This window comes from Ipomoea nil, unplaced genomic scaffold (assembly GCF_001879475.1).
Source record: "Ipomoea nil cultivar Tokyo-kokei standard unplaced genomic scaffold, Asagao_1.1 scaffold1562, whole genome shotgun sequence".
In the NCBI taxonomy this organism is placed as follows: Eukaryota; Viridiplantae; Streptophyta; class Magnoliopsida; order Solanales; family Convolvulaceae; genus Ipomoea; species Ipomoea nil.
The window spans coordinates 567720-574091 of NW_017617990.1; the positions used below are offsets into that span (position 1 = coordinate 567720).

Genomic DNA, 6372 nt, shown 5'->3' on the forward strand with positions numbered 1-6372 from the left:
TTGCACTTTTGGTCCTGTGAGTATTAGGGTACTGACAATCTGAGTACGTGACTTTCAAAACTCACAATTTAAACCTTTAACTATGCAATTTTTGGCACATTTGGTCCTCCGGGTCAAATTGCTGGCCAATTTTGGCCGGAAAAAGATTTAATGTTTCGAATTAATTTCTGATGAGGGTAAAAACGTCATTTCACTCTCTTCTTCTTCATTCACCCCTTCTTCTTCGTTCTTCTTCTTCTTCATCCTTGCACTTGATTTCCTCTGCAGATGTCTGGGACGAAGAACGAAGAACGTGATCAACACTTGATTAATGTGTTTGATTTCCTCTGCAGATTTATTCTTCGTTTTGCACTTGATCAGCATGTATTGGGCCTACTGGGAATCAATCATATTACATTTGAATATAGCATAAAAGTGATTAATTGACGAGTTGGACCACTATATCCTTGAGGGGACATCATGGTGTATATGATGTAGTTTAATATGAGATGTCAAATTATCACGGTGACTTCCTCTGCAGATGTCTGGGACTTGATTTCCTCTGTTTTCTCCTTCACAGCCCTCACTTTGAGCTTACTGAAACTGGGCTTGGAATTTGCAGAAGAGCTTGAGGCCCTGTTTGGTTTTCCAGAACTCAGGGGAGCCCCAGGAGGAGAAGAGAAGAGTGCAGTTTTAGCCCCATGATGAAGAAGAAGAAGAACGAAGAAGAAGGGGTGAATGAAGAAGAAGAGAGTGAAATGACGTTTTTACCCTCATCAGAAATTAATTCGAAGCATTAAATCTTTTTCCGGTCAAAATTGGCCGGCAATTTGGCCCGGAGGACCAAATGTGCCAAAAATTGCATAGTTAAAGGTTTAAATTGTGAGTTTTGAAAGTCACGTACTCAAATTGTCAGTACCCTAATACTCACAGGACCAAAAGTGCAATTTGTTCAATTTATAATTTGTTAAAACACAATAATAACTAATAATGCAATAAGTCCTAATAAATAGTCAAATACAAATGCCTTAATCCACAAGTCAATAACAAATTATTTATACAATATACATATATAAATGAACCATACTGTAAAATAATAATAATAAAGAGCTCCACCTTTCATCTTAAACAATACTTTGATTACAATTTGCGGAGCAAGCTAAAAAACCTACCAATTTGGGAGGCCTAACAAAGGTTGCCTGCCTTGCATTAAGCTTGATGGCCATGGTTGGGCCCACCTAATTTTTAAAATTTTAAATTAATTTAAATTTTAATATTTAAAAAAAAAAGTCAATAAGTGTGTACTAATATAATTTGATTAGTTTAAACATACTTTATTGAATTGGTAATTTAATAAATTTGTAATAGTTATTAAAATGATTATTAAATTTGTAATTTGTTAAACATAATAGTAGCTAATAATAATGTAATAAGTCCTAATAAATATTTAAAAACAAATGCATTAATCCACAAGTCAATAATAAATTATTTATACAACATAAACATATATATATATATATATATATATATATATATATATATATATATATATATATATATATATATATATATATACATACATATATACACACACACACACACGACAGGCCCCTATGGGCCTACAAAGCCCTCCCTAAGTCACCGACAAAGCTCACCATTTGACACGACTGACTAATTAAAAAATCCATCAATTTAGTCAACTAGCCATACAATTTAGAGTCTATCCTATTCTTTTATTACACAATAAGATGGTTAGTTCGACGAGTTAAATCCATTTTGATAACTTTATATGTGTTTTTAAAACAAAAGCACCAAATTAAAGGTGGTCAAAGGTTACGTAAACGTCATCTTATATTATAAAACATACTTACAATAAGAAGTTTATAATGCATTGAATATGAATAGTTAAAAAGTAAATGGTAATATATCAACCAAGTTAAAGAAAGGTCAAATGAAGCTAAACCTTTAGAAACTAATGAATTTGATGGAATTGCTTTGTGTTGGACAGAAGTTAGGAGGGATGAGTCAGCATGCATCCTCTTATCGAAATGTAACACTAACTTCTATGTAAATATAAGTAAATAAGACTATATGGTCTAATGGTATTCGGGTTGGACTTTTATTTGGAAGGTTGTGAGTTCAAGCCTTAGTGGAGACGTTATATGAACAAATAGATACTACAATGTAATAGGGCCAGTAACATTCAAAAAAAAAAAGTAAATAAGTTGTGCATTTATTATTAGTTATAACTTTTGATATTATATTGATAAATGTTTAATCTTGACAATTGGTATAAGAATATGTCACAAATTTTGACCACTAATTAACTCTATGCATATGTACATGTTCATGCAATTTTTTTTTTTTTTTTAAATGCAAGTTGAGACACTACAAACATAATAAGGATTAGCCTATTTTCTTATACAACAAATGTTTGGAGGAAATAATGTGATAATTTTTATATTATGTAACCATTCTCAGTAACGTCGTAATAACTAATTACTAAGTATGTATTTGTCTCAACCTAGTACGTAATCGATCAAAATCAAGTTTATAGTGGAGTATGTCAACCAACAATACCATAATCATACAGCCATAAAAAAAAATGGTATTTTGTCTTAATTATAACATCATACCAAATTGTTCATAATTTAAAATTAATTAACAAAATAAATTAAGGAAATATATGCCCCCATGCAAGATTGAACTACAGACCTTCAGTTTACAAGACTGACGCTCTACCACTGAGCTATAGGGGCATGTTGGTCAAAGTTTTACCAATACTTTAAAGAGAGAAAATTATTTGTATTTAAAAGAATGAATGGATTCAAATTTAACTCACTTTAAAATGAAATGACTAGTTTAAATATACTTTATACATAATATTTTTGTCTTGAAACAATATAAAATAAAAAGAAAAAGCATGTTGTTATGTATGCATGTATGTATGCGTGCGTGTGTGTGTATATATATATATATATATATATATATATATATATATGCATTTGTTCAAACTTTTGGATTTTTTAAATACATTTAATAGGGATAAAGTGTATGATTGAGTTCGAACTCAACGCTATTTATGATATTAAAGATGTACTCCGTAATTTATTAACAAATAACATGTTGATTGAACCCCTTCAAACTTTTGTATTACTTTTTGGTTTTCATTTTCCCTCTCAAGAATTTTTTTTTTTTTTGGGAGGGGGGGGGGGGGGGTGGTGGGTTTGGGGGGTATTGGTAGCTCCACACCAATTGATGTGAATTTTTTGGCAATGTATATATGATGAACTATAATAGTGTATTCTAGGTATTGGTGTTGGTGTTGAAACAATCCTATACAAGCCAAATGTGGATTTTTAGGGGTGGAGTGTAAATGTTTATTCATTGCTGTTGTAAATATTTATATTTATGGACATTAAACTATTTAGACCTTTCAATTGCTTAGCCTTTAATCATGTATTGATGTTGTGTACTTGAAAGGTTGTATATGATCACTATATAAGTGAGTGAAGGTGAATGAAAGACTACACACTTACATGATTGTTATGCTATAGTTTGGTTTTCTTCTTCTCCTTCCTTTTTTCCCCCTCTATGCACCTACAAACACACATACATATACATACGCAATTCCGGGTGTATAACCGTGTAAGCATCACGCGAGAACCAACGAGCGAATAGGCCAAAACTTAACACGTTTTCAGCACGCTCTTCGGTGAACGATCATGTCTTTTATCGCCAAAAGAGAATTTAATGAGCTCGTTGGACTCATGTTAGTCTACTGTCCACGAGGAACAAAGCTTTCGCTAAATTTGTTGCAAAAATTATTGAGTTGAATGCCCAATTCCCAGATTATCCCATTAAATCAATAAGAATGGATAATGCTGGAGAATTCACATCAACAGCTTTCAATGATTATTGTATGGCCTTGGGCATCAAAGTGGAGCATCCTGTACCTTATGTCCATACTCATAATGGCTTGGCTAAGTCTCTGATTAAGCGTATTAAATTAATCGCTAGACCATTACTGCATAAGTCTGGTTTACCAGTCTCATGTTGGGGACACACAGTATTACATGCTGCAGCTTTAATTCAAATCCGACCTAGTGCATATCATGATTATTCCCCTTTGCAACTACTATGTGGTGTAGAACCTAACATTTCCCATCTGCGTGTATTTGGGTGTGCAGTCTATACCCCCATACTACCTACAAATCGTACCTCCATAGGCCCGCAGCGAAAACTAGGTATATATGTTGGTTATGAATCTCCTTCCATCATTAAATACCTAGAGCCCATGACAAGAGATCAGTTTACCGCGAGGTACGCTGACTACATTTTTTATGAAGGTCATTTCGCGGCATTAGGGGGAGATAAAAGACCTTATGCCGAGAAATCTCATGGGATGAAAAGGATCTTCAGTATCTAGACCCACGTACTAGTCAAACTGAACTAGAAGTTCAGAAAATTATTAATTTGCAAAATTTAGCAAATAACCTGCCAGATGCTTTTACTGATAACAGAGGAGTGACTAGGTCCCATATCCCTACTGTGAATGCTCCTTCGAGAGTTGAAGTCCCCGTGGAACCAAGTATGCACACTGACACTCCCCATCGCCAGAAGCGCGGGAGACCACTTGGTGCAAAAGATTTAAATCCACGGAAGACGAAAATTGGTAAAATATCTCAGTCACTCCAGAAAAATGTTAACCGTCCTGAAGACGGAGAACCCAGTGAACCTGCACGTGCTCTAAATAATACGAACACTTGGGATGGGAACATCCATATCAAAATATTTTGGGAAATGATGATGATCTAGTTGATGTCAATATAGAAACGACCATAAATTTTGTTGATACAGGAGAAACATATAATAGAGATTTAATAGTCGTCGACGACACTTTTGCCTTTGCAGTTGCCTGTAATATTCCACAAAATAATCTGGATCCAGAACCAAAGTCAATAACCGAGTGCCAGAAGCGCTCTGACTGGTTGAAGTGGAAACAGGCAATTGAGGCAGAGCTCAACTCGCTTAATCAAAGGAAAGTTTTTGGTCCCACCGTACTTACCCCAAAAGATGTGATCCCAGTAGGATCCAGGTGGGTATTCGTACGGAAGAGGAATGAAAACAATGAGGTGGTTAGATATAAAGCGAGATTGGTAGCTCAGGGGTTCACGTAGAGACCCGGAATTGATTTTGATCAAACATACTCTCCTATTATTGATGGCATCTCATTCCGCTATTTAATATCATTAGCAGTAAGTATGAAATTAGATATGCAGTTGATGGATGTAGTGATAGATTTCCTTTATGGGTCACTAGATGATGATATATACATGAAAATACCCGAGGGTATTCAAAATTCCAATATGAGGGATAAAGATCGAAAAATGTATAGCATCAAACTTCAAAGGTCATTATATGGCTTGAAGCAATCTGGTAGAATGTGGTATAACCATTTGAGTGAATTCCTCTTGAAGAAGGGATATGTTAAAAATGATATTTGCCCTTGTATATTCATTAAGAAGTCATCTAATGGCTTATGCATTATATCTGTATATGTCGATGACATGAACATTATTGGGACAAAGGAAGACCTTATAGAAGCATGTTCATGCTTAAAAGCAGAATTCAAAATGAAAGACTTGTGAAAAACCAAGTTCTGCCTCGGCCTGCAGATCGAGCATCTTCCAAATGGAATTTTCATTCACCAAGCCAACTACATTAATAAATTATTGGAGAAATTCTATATGGATAAATCATAAATCTCATCCCCTTAGCACCCCAATGGTGGTCCAGTCCCTTGAAGCAGAAAAGGACTCATTTAGACCTAAGGAGGATAATGAGGAGGTTCTAGGACCTGAAGTTCCTTACCTAAGTGCTATTGGAGCCTTGCTTTACCTGGCTAATTGCACAAGGCCTGATATTGTATTTTCAGTGAATTTACTTGCTAGATTTAGTGCCTCTCCAACCAGAAAACATTGGAGTGGAATAAAGAATATCTTTAGATATCTCCAAGGGACAAAAGATCTTGGTCTTTATTTTGAAAACAACCAAGACATTACTTTGACAGGGTATTCAAACGATGGTTATATGTCTGACCCTCATACTGCTAAATCGCAAACTGGTTATGTTTTTCTTTGTGGAGGTACAACTATATCTTGGAGGTCCATTAAACAGACCTTAGTTGCTACCTCATCTAATCACTCGGAGATAATTGCTTTATATGAAACCGCACGCGAATGCGTATGGTTGAGATAACTAATACAGCATATCCATCGCTCATGTGGAACAATGAGCAATGTTGATTCCCCGACAGTCCTATATGAGGACAATGCAGCATGTGTTGCACAAATGAGTAATGGGTACGTTAAAGGAGGCCTTACTAAACAT

At 34.8% G+C, this 6372-nt stretch overlaps 1 non-coding gene across 1 annotated transcript; it reads right to left on the bottom strand.

Moving 5' to 3' along the window:
- Nucleotides 1-2666: 2666 nt before the first annotated feature.
- TRNAT-UGU lies at nt 2667-2738 on the bottom strand. The gene has a single exon. It is a non-coding gene; the product is annotated as a tRNA-Thr (tRNA).
- Nucleotides 2739-6372: the final 3634 nt, after the last annotated feature.